This window comes from Heterocephalus glaber, unplaced genomic scaffold (assembly GCF_053883595.1).
Source record: "Heterocephalus glaber isolate CG9 unplaced genomic scaffold, H.glaber_assembly_v1.0 deba00001444, whole genome shotgun sequence".
NCBI classification, from domain to species: Eukaryota; Metazoa; Chordata; class Mammalia; order Rodentia; family Bathyergidae; genus Heterocephalus; species Heterocephalus glaber.
The window spans coordinates 13,389,227-13,406,005 of NW_028258297.1; the positions used below are offsets into that span (position 1 = coordinate 13,389,227).

Consider the following 16,779-nt stretch of genomic DNA (forward strand, 5'->3'; position numbering starts at 1 on the left):
CTCAACTTCCTCTTTTATGTCTGTGGGACAACCGTCTCCAAGGCATTGGAATTATCCACAGCTCTTGGGATCTCTTTGCTCTTCCTTAGCCCACTACTAATTGCCAATTATTTCTTCCTAGAAAGAATAGATTTGTCTCAATTGTTGCTCTAACTTTTGGAAACTTTGGTCTCTAGACCTCTTCCCTTAGCTTCTCCCACACTTCTTTAACTCTCAGTCTGCTTCTTTGCACTATTCCTTTCAGGCTTCTTTCTTCTGTCCTTTAAAAAAATGTGACTGTTCTTCAGAGCTCTGAGTCTTCCTGTCTCTGCCTTCTATAAACTCCTCTAAGCAATCTTATCACTTCCCCTGATGTTTGTCTCCACCTCTCTGCCAATGACCACTGACACTAGTCTCCAGCCCTGTTATCCACTTGATCTGTCCAGATGTGTGTGTCTCAGCCTGGCAAGATGGCATGCCTGTTATCCAGCACTCTGGGAGGCTGAAGTAGGAGGACGGAAAGTTGGAGCATAGCCTGGGCAACTTAGCAAGACCTTGTCTCAACATAAAAAGCAGGAAAGGGGTGAGGATGTAGCTCAATGCAAAATCCCTGGGTTTAAGCCTCAGTACAAAAAAAAAGTACCTATCTGTCTCTGGATGTTTCTTCATGGATATTGCATAGGCACATCAACTTTAACTTTTCTAAAATGTAATTTATAAAAGTTGAAGAGTACTTCTCCTCCTACCTTCCCCACTTTAATGAGTGGTATGATAGGGTAGGTGTCCATTTGTTCATGCCTAAAACAGGTATCAGTCTTGAGTCCTCTTTCTTCCTCATCTTTTAACATGTATCAAAGTTCTGCCAACTCTACTTTTGAAATACTTCTTAGATCCATCCACTGTCTCCCCTGCCTTTTGCCTCACTATGTTTCAACCCCTAAAAATATCACCCACAGATTTCTCCAAGTTTTCTAAATGGGCTCCTTACTTCCATGCAGGCCTCTCTCTAATCTGTTTTCCAAGCTGAAGCAAAATTCCTCTTTCTAAACATACAGTTTAATCATGTCCTTTCCCAATTTTCCTGTTAATGTCTTCAGTCAACACAAATTCTGATCTCTTTTACATGGTTTTTAGGGCTCCTTGTGGTCAGCCCTTGTCTTAGTCACCTTTCTCATTGCTGGGACAAAATATCTAACATCCACAAGTTAAAGGAGGAAAGGTTTATTCTGGCTCCCAGTTTGTAGAAGTTTCAGTCCATGGTTCCCTGGCTTCAGAGCAGGACAGCATGGCAGACAGGCATGGCAGAGGAAAGTTGTTCATGGCATGGCTGCAGGGAAGCAGAGATCAAGGGAGGAGGAGGGAGATATATCCTTCCAGGCCACACCCTCATTGACTTACCTCCTCTAACCAGTTCCACCTCCCAATGTCACATTTATAAACTCATAGTGAACTAATCCTCTGATGAGCACCATGCCCCCATGATCCAGTCACCTCCAGAAAGCCCCACCTATGAGTGCATGAGGTTATGGAGGGACATCTAGATATAATCCATAACAGCCCTCAAGCCCCATCTTTGCCACTGTCTGGCACTCTGTGGTGCTTCTTTAAGTTTCCACACCACTTCAACTCTCCAGCTGAGGGCTTTGGTCATCCCCACAAATCTGTCCCTCTCTGGACAAGCTCTTCTCTCTGCTTATGATCTCTGCAACTTTCCTCTGAAATTTATTTATTCAACATATTTTTTATCACTTACTATGGTCCAGACATTGTTCCAGTTCCTCAAACCAAACTAGGGAGAAAAGCAGGCCTGTCACTGAACTCTTGAGACTCAGAGTTAGTAGATGGAAAGGCAAGCACACTTATGCCACTGCAGACCTTTATGACGTGGGAAACACAGCTACAGGAGCCTGGATGACAGCATCTCACTCAGGTGGCAAGCAGAGGGCTTCTTGGAGGCAGCATATTTAGTATTAGACCTGAGACAGAAAGGTAGAAGGTAAGAAGCAGCGAGTTTAAGAACTCCAAAATATAAGAGATTCTTATCACTTCCATTTTTTCATTTCCCTCACTACTCTTTGTAACTATTGTCCTCTATGTCCCACTGTTTACATCTTCTAAGTAAACCCTTTGGCTGACTCTTACTCTACTTGACCCTGCATGTTGACCATTTTTTCCTTCGCCGGGACCAACTGTTTTCGTACAAGCATTATCAGGCCTGCAGAAAGTCCATCGGCTTCTCATAGTCAAATCTCCCTTTGAGGTGAAAATGAAGAGACTCTATCCTGTATAACAGCTATATTATCACCCATCTCTTGATCAGAGCCATCAGCTAATTTATAGCTATTACAGTTATGCCCTGATATTCCTTTCTTATCCTTCTGTGCAATTTTTTAATTGTCCATTTGTGTGTTCTTTTTAAAAAATTGTGCACAATATCTTGTCCAAAGCATCTAAGGTATGGACAACCCATGATACCCTCTCATCATATAAATACAGATTGAGATTATGAAGCCTAATAGCTTTGAGAGTCTTGGCAGACATCAGGCTCACCAGAATAGCATGATCTGAGCATTCTAGATGCTTCAGCGTAAGCCATAAGAATATCTCTTATACACAGTAAAAATTAATTAATCCGACTAACCCCACCCCACAAATCTCTCACCTTTCTACTTTTAAAGGGACATATTATATAACAAAATATAGTTCCTTTAGGGCTCTATGTGGCATTCCCACTCAAAAATGGTCCCCGTTTTAAAAAGTTTTAATAAAATGAGAGATATCCTTGGATAAATTTTCAGTCATGCCACCTCCCACCCAGGGTAGAGGACAGGGTGGCCTTACCTGTGATGTTTGGTGGCTGCAGGTGACTGTCTTACATGGGGAAGGTCATTATGTTCCTCAATCACTACAGCCTGAAGGTTCAGCAGCAGTGCTGGTGCTTATGCGTAGAAGGTAGCTAATTACCTCATTTAATTCTTTTGTTGGAGCATTTTCCTATCCAATTGCAAATAATCTTCCTTTTTCTTTAACAGCTGCTCCCTGAAGAGACCAACAATAGCACATTCAAGAAAAGAGCTGCAGTCAGAGGCCTGGAAGAGACCATGCAAGGCTGAGACTGGGCAGCCAGGCTAGAGGTCAGTGTCCATGCTCCTGGTAATTGCCTTCCCAGTCTGTTCAAGGGAGCTCTTAACCAAGGCAGATGGAGACTTCCATTTCATTCCTTTATGGAAAAAAGGATAATAATATGTAATTGTTTGTCCCATAAAGGCATTCATGTTTCTATAACAATGCTCAAATTCAGGACATTTGTGAATCATTGTTGTGAGTCCTTTGGAGTACATTATGAGCAGTTATTTCATTGGTCCGAGGCAAAAGAAGAATCAGAACATAAGGTGGATTTTTCAACTTTTGTTTTTGGAAGAAAAATAGTCAACATCTGAGATTTTTTTTATCATGAGCACTTCTGTGATAACTCTACCTGCAGGACCTTGAGTATCTGTGACTTGTAAAGTCTAGAGCACTTTCCCCAGTTTTGACACCTTTACAGAGGACATAAATGGTCAGTAACGTCAATCTTGGAGAGAGAAATTAGTAATTCCAGATGAAGATGCTTTTAGATACCATCTGGCAACACTTGATAACACAAAATGTCTGGAAATGTCAGGGGAAGCTATGAATTCTGAAAGAGAGTCTATGTTTATTGTTCTTTAACATTTCCAATATACATTTGGAAATTTAAGGGCAGATATGCCAATTATGGGATCTGATCAGATGGGCGAGTGGGCATGTGCAGAACTAAAATCTGGCTGGTACCCTGCTAAGCACAATGCCCTAGCATCTTCTAATTCATGTATATGGACTACAGTGGTAGAACTACTGTTTAAGATGCTGAATAATAAAAAATTGACAATCTATACATCTAATAATAAGATACAGGTTGAAAAATATTTATAGAATGGTTAAATGTAATCATTAAAACAATGGCATGTGCGTGTATAACTAGAAGAAAAAGCAGGTTAGAAAACAGAATATAAGATACAATGCCATTTTGTAAAAGAAATACATAAAGTGCCCAGAAGTACAGACATGTGTATGTGTGTATGATATGTCTGACACCCTGCCCCCTTCGTACCTATCTATCTATTCAGGGGGGAAAAACCAGAAGAATATATACCAATGTTGACTCTAGTTACCAGTCTGAATCTAATAAAACTATGTTAGAGTGCACTGACTTCATTTTGTGTATGTGTGTGTGTTATTTGTGTAATGAAAAATAGTCAAAACCCCTCAACAGTGCATTCAGAATTAACAGGTAACTACTAGCAATGGTTATTCTTTTTTCTTTCTTTCTTTTTTTTTTTTTTGCTACTGGGGATCAAACTCAGGACCTTGCACTTTCAAGGCAGGCGGTGGAACCACTGAGCTAAATCCCTGGCCCCTGGTTATTCTTAAAGAGATATTGTGAACTACAGACCTGAGATAAATTTTTAAATCATCTGGACAAATTATAAAGTTGAACTAATTCAGGGACAAAATACTATTAACTGTTTGATTTGGCCAGTTTTCCCCCTGTACTAACTATGGCATTATGACAGCATTTTCCCAAGCCAAGAATAGGTGTTAAAGAATCATCGATTTAAAAAGGCAATTGTATAATGTAATCCCACTTCTGATATTGGTTGCATTTAATGATCCCATTTAGAGGAGTGATCTTTAAAGGATTTGTTACTACACTGCTCAAAGAGCTATAGTATGTAAAGATATTGTGCATTTGGGACTCTAACATAGTTTTATTAGAAAAATTAGGGGAAAGAGGTGTGTTTAGATGTGGCTTCTGTTCCAGCTAATCTTTAAAATGAGAAGCCAGCATTAATATTTATCAAGCACATATTAGAATATCCATCAGGTACAGTGATCATATATTTAATGTTCACTCCATCCTTGTAAGGCAGGTATTTACCATTGAAGAGACTAAGGCTCAGAGAGGTTTTCTAAATTCTCACACAGTAAGGTAGTGACACCAGATCCAAAATGAAGCCTTTCTAACTCCAAAGACCCTCCTCTTTCCAATCAGGCCATAGTTATAAAATTCTATGATGGTAGATTGTATTATTTCTCAAAATTATTCAATCTCCCTTTTCTCACAAGAAGATGATGCATCTTACCTCATTGACTTTGGCCATGGCCATTTGAGCTGCTTTGACCCTTGGAGTGTGAATGAATGTGATCAACACCACATTCTGTAAGAGGCAGCATAGGGTTTTGTCAGTTCACTTGCTGTTTTCCTCCTGTTATGTCATGGTCCAGTGGGGCAGCGCCTTCCATGTGGGCCAAAGAACATGAAGGCATCTGAGGCAGAGTGGAGGCTCCACAGTGCTGATTCATGAAGTGCATGTTAGTTTTCTAATGCTGTATAAAAATATCACACATATAGCAGCTAAAAATGACACAAATTTGATACTTCACAGTATTTGTAGGTCGTGTCTGGGCATAGGGCTATTGGATTATCCATTCAGGGGATTCAGTACCCTAAAATCAAGATTTCAGCTGCTCTCTTCTTGGGCTTGAGGTTCTCTTCTGAGCTCACTAGTTGCTGGCAAAATGATTTCCTTATGGTTGTAGGACTACAGCACTATTTTCTTGCTAATTGCTGGTCCGAAGTTGCACTTAGGTCTTTTCACTGTAGTCATCATCTTTAAGACTCCATGGTACTCTGAATCCCCTCCAGAAAATCTCTGACCTCCAGTTCGAGAAAACTCTTTTAAAGGACTCAAGGGATTAAGCTAGGTCCACCCAGATAATCTCCCTAGAGTAGCATTAACTGACTACTAAACTTCATTACACTTACACAATCTCTTTGTCATGTAATATAACATAATCTGATCGTGAAAGTAATACCAGGGAGTAGAGATCAAAAGGACCTTCTTAGAATTCTGCCTACCACAGGGAAATGAATATGTGTTGTATGCACTACAGAGATTTGAAAGATTGGTTTTTACTACAGCAAAATTGACCTATGGAACTGGTTACCCAAAACTGTACATCTGTGTACATTTCCATGCATATAGAAAAGAACACAAATTAAAAGGGGCAGCTCGATTTGTCTCAAAATGAACACTTCTGTTCAACCACCACCCAGATTAAACAAATTAGCCAATCAATCTTTCAATCAAGCAATAAAACCTACACTACTATTAACACCATAAAAGTCCCACTATACCCTCTTGCTGAGCATTTTCTCATCCACAAAAATAAACACTATCCTGTCTTCTAACATCATAGACTATTTTACCTTCTTTTGGAATATTATAAATGCAGTCTGACTTTGTTCTCTTAATACTGTGTCTATGAGTTTCATTCCTTTTGTTGTATGAGTTTTAGTTCACTTACTGTATAATATTCCACTGTTCACATATTCTACATTTTGTTTCTTTATTCTCCTACTATTGCTGATTTTGTTACTTTCCAGTTTCTAGTTATTTTAAAGAATGCTTCCTAGAGTTTTTGTAAAACTCCTTCTCTTGCTCCCTTTTTCTCCCCTCTCTCTTTCTCTGTCCCTCTGACACCTTTGCTTCTTACAGCAAGCCTTCCCTCCCCCTAAAAAAGTGAGATTTTTAAGTTAATTACTCTCAATAAGTTTAAAAATTAATCTTTAAGAAGTATTTCTCTTTTTCAAATGGGAAGAGGACCAAGAGATGGAGGGAATGGGAAGGAAATGAGGGGAAGGGATGTTAAAAGAATTAAGATGTGTCATTTACACATATCAACAATTACCCACCATCAATGTATTCATTATGCATTACAAACATATACTGAAAAAAAGAAACTTTCTTAGAGATGATTCAGAAACTAGGATGAAGTGGATTCAGTCTAAGTAGGGAACTGAAGGAGGGGCAAAAAACAAGATGAGATTTTTATAACCTTAGTTTATCTTAGGGAAGAAATTCAGCATAGGCAAGACCAAGTTTATTTTAGCCATTGCTCTTAGCAGAGCTACACAGTATAGCAGGAAACAGTCCAGGTTTTTTGGCACCAGTTGGGGCTCTGATTCTGGTTCCCCACTTTTTCTAGATTAGTAAGCCACTACCTCCCTGAGCTACATTTCCCTCACCTGTCATGGGGGCAGTGATAACTGCCCACTGAAATGTTTAGCTTCCTTCCCACACTTTTACTCCTTAAGCAAAAAATAACAGCATCTCACTGTGTAATATTCCTAGGTTATCACTGGAAAGCATAAGCCCAGCAATGAAAAGATATTGAGGATAATAATGGAGAATCCTTCTTAGTCTTGAAATAAAGAAATGGAATAAAATACTAAAGGATTTCCTCAGCTCATCAAATGAGTTATTCCTGAGCTATTTTGTATTTCAGTAACTCACTCATCTATCCACATTTATAGGTCACATATTATGAGGGGTATCAGGTAAGCCAAAATAAATAAGACAGTTCCAGCTCTCTATGGGTCAATAGCATAACAGGGGTTACAGGCATGTTGACAAATATCATCACTATGTGATAAGGCCTATGATCAAAATACATTAAGGAACACAGAAAAGGACACTGTTAATTGTACTTAGAAGTTTTGAAAAAAGAAAATAAAAAGATTACAAGTTGAAAATTTAATTGAATATTAAAGAATAAGCACAAATTCAAAAACTGAGCAAATAAGAAAGGCAATTTCACATAAAGGACTAGAATGTGTGGGGTATAGAATGGTATAATCACATGAATTGTTCAAGGAAAAGTGAGTAGGTTTTACAACTGTGGTATAAAACATGTAGAGTGGAGTGGTCCACAAGGACCAACCCAATGACCTATTGCTCAAGTAAAATTCAGTGCCTTAACCTGCTGAGGTGAAGAGAAGAGCTATCTTAACAGGCCACCATAATATCTCAAAAGAGGGAAGCCAGAGCACATATTATAAAGCCGGGGTCTAGGCTCAAGTGGCTGAAGACCCTATCAATGCAAGGATCTGATGAGAATGGGTAAAGTTCATGACAAATAGTTTGGGAATGGTGGAAAGAGAGAAGTCTTTTAAATGCGTCCTGATAAGTTACTAGTTACTGGAGCCATTTGCCCAGTTAAGCAACCCATTTTTCTGAAAAAGGGCTATGCACCCAAATGAACAATTGATTATTTAAATTAATTGTATTCTGTGTTTTCGAGTCAGTAAAGTTATTTATTGGCTTGTTATGGTCTGATCTTCTTGACATTCTTTGAAAAAATAATACAATATAAATTATATTGACCTAAGTAGTCTCAGTTCTTGCTTTTGACAGATAAGCTTTCGTAATGCAGGTGGTCTCAGCTCTCAAGTTTATATGATCAGATTGGACTCCAGGAAAATCAATTTGTTAGTGATAGAGAAAGAGAATTGGAAACACCAAGATAAGGAGATTGGTTAGGATACTATTAACAACAGTACAAGCAAGAACTGATAAATACCTGAACTGAACCCATAATAGTAGGCATAGAGAGGAGTAAAGGAGACAGGAACAATATTAAGGATGTATAAATAATAAAATGTTGTTCTTTATTGATATGTAGGTCTTGAGAGAGAGGGAAGGCCCAGTTCTCCCTCTGTGTCAGGCATAGGATGGGAATTTAAAAATGTGACTCCTGTCCAGAAGAAGTAGACTAACTCGAGAAAGAGAAACATAAAAATACAAATACAAGGAAAATGCTAAGGCACACATATATAGAGAAATGCAGGTGACTTTTGTCTACAGATGAAGCTTCCTTGAACCAGTCTTAAGGTTCACTGATGGTAGGTGGCAACAGCACAAGGCCTTGAAGGTTTATGCTCTTGTTTTAGGCTTGGGAGTAAAAATGAATAATGGGGTCATTAATAAAAATGGAGGTCATGTAGGAGAAATAAATCCAGCCTGGAAACAGGGGATGGAGTAGGGAAAGTTAAAAATAATTTAGTTTGGGGCCTTTCAAACTTGAGAAACCTGTGAAATTTCTAAATGCTGACATCCAGTAGCCAGCAGAAAATATAAATCAATAGCTCTGGAGGGAGTTGGACTGGCAAAGGGTCGGGAGACCAGCATATCATGGCCATAGAGGGTATTAACATAGAGGCCATCCAGGAGGGAAGTATAGGGTAAGAGAAGATTAAAGATGGAATTCAGAGACGTCCAGGAATAGACAGAGGAAAAGGAGCTTGTAAATGAACTGAAAAAGAATTGTTTAAATAGAAGGAGATCCAGGAAAGAATGATGTTTCTAGACTAAAGAATGAATAACCACATGTTGAAGAGGAGATACCGCAAGGCAGAGTCTGGCTGGACCACACACAATGATCTCCACTGACTGATCTAATACTTGGTGACAATATGGGACCATGCTAAAGTGCGTCAAATGACAGAACTCAGTGTGAGAGGGCTGCTCTTGTATGGCTTGGAAAGGGGACTTCAGGAGAATGGACCCTCAGGCCAGGGCTTCTGTGTGTGGTTTAGGAGATTGAATGGGGGGAGTAAACCCTCAGGAGAACTCCACTACTATTGACTCACAGAGATATGCAACATGTTGAGGATGTAGAAAGAGCGTTTGCAACTGAAAGGAGAGTGTTCCACAGGACTCCAGTGTTAAGGACAGGAAGAGATCCAATTGGAGGTATGTGACCAGAGAGGTTTGTGTGTATGTCAATGCATGGAAAACAAGCACATGAGAAAAAAATAGATTTATTAATGTTCCCAAATGAAACCTTATGAACAGTTCTAAGTTGAACTCTTCTGATTCCCTTCCTCTATAGTGGGACCCAGCATGTGTGATGGGAGCTGTATTTCATCCAGATTTCATAGGATAGATGAGATGAACTGTATTTTTGACTCTCTTTTGTGTGGCAGTAGAATCAAGATGCTACAGATTTGAGAGTAGAATGGGAAAGAAAAGTCTGTAGATGTGAAGGGTATGGTTACTCTGCATTTACTCCCTTGGCCTCGGTTATCTCACTCTGTCTTTCTCTGACCTCCATGTGCCCCAGAAAACTGACCTCTATAGGTTATATCACCTGATAATAGGTTACATCTTTATTATTTTGCTCTCAGTAAGGTCCAGACAGTAGGAGGCACTGGAAATCGGTTAGAGGGAGGAGGAGAAAGTTTTTGCATTATCCCTCTGCATACATATTGCCTTCTGTAGTACTTAGGGTGGCTGAATTTTCCTCTAAGACCACAGTGCTTCCATAGCTCAAGCTACCATCTGCTTCCAGTGACACCTTTTTTATCTTTAAACCTAGAGACAAGCACGATTTCTCAGTTATTGGTGCTCTACCATCCCTTGGCTTCTTAATCCAGTCCATACTTCTATGAAATAGACTATCATGTTACGTATTTCATTTTTAAGTCTGTTGCATGTATCACCCTTTCCTGAGATGTCCTTGATGATAGAGAAGGAAGACCAAACAGATTGACCAAACAGATGACAGAGAACAGGAAATAATATTAAAATTTGACCAGAGTCAGGGATTTAAAGAGCCAGGAAAATAAGATAGAGGAAGGACGAATCATAGAGTCATATTAATAGTTTCTACATATTAGGTATTCTAGTAAGACCTTTATATGTATCACACCTAAACTTCACTAAAACCACATAAGTTATTATGATAACTATATAATTTAAGAAGTCAGGGAACTATGATTTAGAATGAGTAAGTAATTTCTTGAGGTCACTAGTAATTATAAGAACTGATATTTGAATCCAGAATCATTTGGCTCCCAAATCCAATGTCTTACCCATACATTGTACTTATTTCTTATTGCAGAAACTGATAGGTCTCCCACTACCTCAGCAGCTATTATGTATAGTAGCTGCCCTCTTCCTATCATGCCTTGCCCCCTCCCCTGTGTAACGTCTTGCCAAAATGGTTGCTCCCACCAAAAAATAAACCCTTCTTCCCAGCATGCCCCTGTTCCCACCTAGAAAGTAACCTAATACTCGCTCACCTCCTACTATCTAGTGACATCACCTGTTCCTCCATTCCCTAGTCACTACCTCACTCAACCCCACCTCAGCCCCTACAAACCCTACCCCAGTCTCTATAAAAGACTCTCCCTGCCCCAGCCATATTGCTTTTTGTCTCTCCTTTGTTCAGAGACAGCCTGACAGAGCTATTCCCCTAATAAAGGCTTGTTGTGGCCTGGTCTGGTCTTGGTTTTCGGCCCTTTTATCTGACAGAAACCAAGGGCTATAGTTCATGACTTTCTTTGCATATTTTAAGGCTTGATTCATGACATGTTTAGCTATCTTTAATGGAAAAGATAACAGACAAATATTTTGGAGATATTTAGGAAATTTACTGAGTTTTGCTGAGCCTAGTATTGGAAAACTACATTGAGGACAGCTGGCATCCTTTCTGTGTGTCACTTCCTTCTCTCAAAACTTAGCAACTCCCTTTGCTCCTCCAAGTACCATGCAGCCTTCTTTGTCTGTGCTTTCCTGCTATCAAACTGCAGCTGCCTTTTCAGAGTCATCACTCAATGTGCTGCTATCAGACTGCCTTACTCTTTGTGATGCATTTGTTTCTTCATGAAGTTGTCACTGCTCCATTTTTTCCTCAAAATCCTGTGCCTTTTTGGCTTATTTACAAGCTATCTTCTCCAACCTAGCTTTTCTTATTATTCAACCACATGTCCTCATCCCTCCTTCCTCTGAAGACTGACCACTTTACTTACGCTACCTTTGCTGCACATATCATATGTCGTTTGGGATATTAGTTGTCTGTGTTCATTGATTATTCTCCCCTATTAGATGGTAAAGAATATAGAGTAAGTAAGTAAAATGGAACCCCCTCCCCAAGGAGATGAGAAAGCAGCAAACATAAGTCTATATATGAGATGAGAACACAAGCATATGTAGGTGGACATTTTATTTTAGGGAAATGATAAGTATTTTGAACACCTAAAATAATGCAAGTTTACCTTTAGTTGAAGTGTAAAAGGATGGCTTCTTAGAAAAAAATGGCATTTGGGATATACTTGGAAGTTTGGTTGGGCTGTCAGCTGGACACACATTCTATTATGATAAGAACATGTGAAAGTATAAGATCACAAAAGACAAAGATAAAAGAATCAAGCATTAGCAATACAAAAAAACCACCAAACCACACAGATGAATAATAAGAGATGAAAAGAAAAAAGGATCTATAGAAAAAAATTTATAGAATGAAAAGGTTATATTGTTTTCTATTAATGACAACCTTGAATGTAAACAAATTCAAATCTTAATATAAAGGATTTAGATTGGCAATCTTCTTTTTTTTCCTTTTTTGCCAAAAGACCCAATGATGTGTTGCCTACAAGAAACATACTTCCTTGGTAAAGACAAATAGATTGAGAGTGGAGGGATGGAAAAAATGCTCCATGCAAATAGAAACCAAAGTGGCCATAAGTAGCTACACTTACATAAGACAAAAGAGATTTCAAATTAAAAACTGCAATAGGAGGCAAAAAGAGTCACTATATAGTGATATCAATTCAGCACAAGTAAATAAACAATTACTATTATATATGTATATAAAAACAGATATTATAGATATCTAAATGGACATATTCCAATACAGTAACACCCTCTTTAATCAATGAACACATTGTTCAGACAAAAAGCCACCAAAGACATATGAGTTATATAGATCAAATATACCTAACAGACATTCAGACATTTCTGGAATATTTGCTTCAACACCTGCAAAATACATATTCTTCTCATTAGTATGTAGAAAATTGTCCAGGATAGACCATATGTTAGGTCATAAACAACACACATCCACAAACACACGCACACACACACACACATCACAACAAATTTTTAAAAATCAAAATCATAGCATGTACTCTCTCTGATCACAATGGAGTAAAACTAAAAGTTAACAGCAAAAGAAACTTGAGATATTGTACAAATACATAGAAATTAAATGACATGCTCTGGAATAACCAATGGGATAATGAATAAATAAAAAGAAAGTATTTAAAAATATCTGGATACAGATGAATATAAAAACACAATGTACCAAAACATATAGGATTCAGCTGAAGCAGTATTGAGGGAAGTTTATAGTAAGAACCATTTACATGAAGAAAAAGATCTTAAATAAACAATTTACTAGTACAACTGAAGGAACTAGAAAAGCAAGAATAAACCAAGCCCAAAATTGTTAGAAGAAAAGAAGTTAAGAAAAGAAATAAGCAAACTGAAGATTAAACATCAATGAAATAAGCAAATGCTTTAAAAAGGTGAATAAAACCAAAAAATCTTTAGCTAGACTAACCAAATAAGTAAAATTATAGATGAAAATGAAAATATTATAACTGACAACAGCCATACAAGAGATCAATATGGAGTACTGTGAACAATTATATGCTAAAAAAATTGGAAAACCTAGAAGAAATAGATAAATTTCTGAACACACATAACCCACAAAAATTGATTAAGAAAAAAACCTAACCAGACCAATAACAAGAAATGAGATTGGATCAGTAATTAAAGTTTTCCCAATAAAGAAAAACTCAGGACCAGGTGGTATCACTGCTGAATTTTACCAAATTCTTAGAGAAGAAAAAATACAAATTCTTCTCAAACTATAAAAAATGGGAGGGAAGCTTCTAAACTCATTCTCTGAGGCCAGTATCACCAAGATACTAAAGCCAGGGAAGCATAATACAAAAGGACACTGTGGACCGGTATCCCTGATGAACAGACATGTAAAAACTCTTAACAAAATACTAACAAATCAAATCCAACAGAACATAAGAAGGATAAACCAGGAACAAATGAGATTTATCCCAAGAGGCAAGGATGACTCAGCATATGCAAAACAATAAACTATCATATCGATAAAGGGAAGCAAAAATCACGATCATCTCAGAAAGAAAGCATTTAATAAAATTCAGCATCCCTGAACAAATTAGGTATAGAAAGGCTGTACCTCAACACAATAAAGGCTATATATGAAAAACCCACAGCTAACATTAGGCAGAATGGGAAAAAGCTAGGAAGCTTTCTTCTAAGATCAGGATCAGGAGGACAAAGATGTCCCCTTTCACCATTCTTAACATAGTACTAGAAGCGCTAGAGCAATTAGGCAAGGAAAGGAATAAAAGGCATCTAAATAGGAAAGGAGAAAGTCAAATTATCCCTATTTTCAGATGATATGATTTTATATAGAGAAAAGCCTAACCCACCTAAAACTTGCTCAAATTGAAAAATAAATCCAGAAGAGTTTCAATATACAAAAATCAGTAATATCTTAAAACACTAATAACAAACTTATTGAAAAAGAAACCAAGAAAGCAATTTAATTCACAATAGCTAGAAAAATATTCGGGAGCAAATTTAGCTAAGGAAGCTAATGATCTGTACAATAAAAACATTGTTGAAAAAAATTGAAGAGAATACAAAAAATGGAAAAACACCCCATATTCATATAGTTCAAATGTCCATTCCATACAACACTGTTTATAGATTTGGTGCCACCTCACTGAAGTATCAATAACATTCTTCACAGAAATAGAAAAAACAGTCATAAAATTTGTATGGAACCACAAAAGACCCGAATAGCCAAAATAACTTGAACAAAAAGAGTAAAACTGCAGATATGACTTTAAATCATACTACAAAGCTATTAGAACCCAGTCTGATTCTGGCACTGAAAACAAACACACAGACCAGTTAGACCAATGGAAAAGAGAATTCAGGAATAAATCCACACAAGCCAGGAGCTCTTGTACAAAGGTACCAACAATATACATAAGAGAATCAATAGTTTTAATAAATAGTCCTGGTAAAACTTAATATCCATATGGAGTAGAATGAAACTAGGTTCCTCTCACTCATCATATAAGAAAACTTAAAATAGATCAAAGACTTAAATGTAATACAAGAAAGTATAAATCTGCTAAAAGAAAACATTGGAAACACTTCAACACATCAGTATAGGAAATGATTTTTTGGATAGGACCCAAAAAGCACAGGCAACAAAAGCAAAGATAGTCAAGTGATACTATATCAAAAACTAAAATGCTTTTGCATTGGAAGCAGTGAATAGAGTGAAGAGAACCTGCAGAGTGGGATAAAGTATTGGCTAATTATTCATATGATGAAGAATTACTATCCAGAATATATAACCATTTCAAAGAGTAATTTAATTGAAAAATGAGCAAATAGTCTGAATAGACATCCCTCAAAAGCAGATATGCAAATGGCCAACATGTATGTGAAAAACTGCTCAACCTGACTAAGTATCAGGGAAATGGAAATCAAAACCACAGTGAAATATCATCTCACACCAGATAAAATGTCTAAAAGAAATTCTGGAGAGGATGCAGGTGCACTGTCAGTGGGATTATAAATTAGTACGGCCATTATGAAAAGCAGTATGGATATTTCTCAAAAAAACTAAAAATAGACTACTGTATGATCCAACAATCTCACCATGGGCTACATATCCAAAGGAAATGAAGTCAGTACATCAGAGATACTTGCATTCCCACATTTATTACAGCACTATTTATAGTAGCTAAGACATGGAATCAACTGAGATGTTTATCAAAAGATTAGTGGTTAAAGAAAACATGGTACATCTATAAAGGGAATATTTTTCAGACATAGAATAAAATCCTGTCATTTGTGACAACAAAAATGTGGGAACTTATGTGAAATAAACAAGGCACATAAATATAAATAGTGCATGTTTTCATTCATATGTGGAAGCTATACAGTTAAGTTAATGGAATTGGAGAGGAGAATAGTGGTCACCAAAGACTAGGAAGGGAAGAGGGTCAAGAGAGTATTAGTCAGCTTTCTCATTGCTCAGCACAGTACCGACACCCACAATGTATAGGAGGACAAGTTTAACTTGGCTCTTGATTTCAGGGGATTCAGTCCATTGCTAGCCAACTCTAAGGTAAGAATATCACAGCAGAAAAGTATGGCAGAGTAAATATACAGTACTCAATTTGTAGTGGCTGGAAAGCAGAGAAGGAAGATAAATCAGAAATGAAGGTCCAGGAACCAGGTGTAGTACTCAAGGTCACACCTCCATGACTTCCCAGACACACTCAGAAGTGTGTGTTACTATTCCTCTGAGTGGCTTTGAAGCCAATCAAGTACACACTCTACCTTAACTGTCACAGTGGAAAAAAGGGAAGTCAAACAGTAGGTACCAAAGTTTGTTTAGTAGGAGAAATAAGTTCTACTGTTCTACAGCACAGTAGGATGGCTGTCATTTACAGCAGTTTGCTATATATTTTATAAAGAACTAGAAGAGAGAGATTTGAAGGTTCTCAGCACAAAGAAATTGTAAATGTTTAAGGAGATGGAAATATGAATTTTCTTGATTTGATCACTATATATTATATACATTATCACACTGTACCCCATAAATATATACCTCAACTGTATTTCAATTAAAAGTTTCTAATGTATCTTAAAAAGAAAGTTCATGTGATAAAATATGAGGCCATAGTGCATGTCTTGTTCTAACTTGATACACTACAGAATCCTTGATGTAGGTACAACTAACATTCCAGAGAAAATACAAACCCTAAAAAGCCATATAAACCAATGTAATTTTTACATAATATTTATAAAGTGACAAACTGTAAAGAATCTATTTACTTGCAATGCAAATCTTTGGAGTTCTTAAAAATAGTATTTTAAAATAATGTTTTAGCTACTGTCTGACTTTTATATTGGGGTATTAAAATTGTGGCTTTTTCAGATATAAAACAAATTCCAAAATCTCTTTGAGGGAAGATATAATTTTTCTAGTGAAATATTTTCTTAAAATAAAACAGGATCC

The 16,779-nt window shown here is 37.3% G+C and overlaps 1 protein-coding gene and 1 pseudogene across 7 annotated transcripts in view; both read left to right on the forward strand.

The window, feature by feature from the left end:
• Positions 1-16,779, forward strand: part of LOC106009451 (zinc finger protein 878 pseudogene) — a 252,194-nt pseudogene that overhangs the window by 167,646 nt on the left and 67,769 nt on the right. Inside the window, exon 3 of the transcript XR_015452325.1 lies at positions 3,012-3,113. The product of XR_015452325.1 is annotated as a zinc finger protein 878 pseudogene (transcript). The remainder of the gene's footprint in view (positions 1-3,011; positions 3,114-16,779) is intronic.
• The window catches only part of Lmntd1 (lamin tail domain containing 1), a 349,980-nt gene continuing 336,214 nt past the window's right edge, over positions 3,014-16,779 (forward strand). For 5 of the 6 annotated variants that reach the window (XR_015452321.1, XR_015452320.1, XR_015452319.1 and 2 more), the window contains exon 1: positions 3,051-3,113. The gene's annotated coding sequence lies outside the window, so the exon portion shown is untranslated. Of the gene's footprint in view, positions 3,114-16,779 lie in introns of all 6 variants that reach the window. The other variant, XR_015452323.1, reaches the window with a different exon arrangement.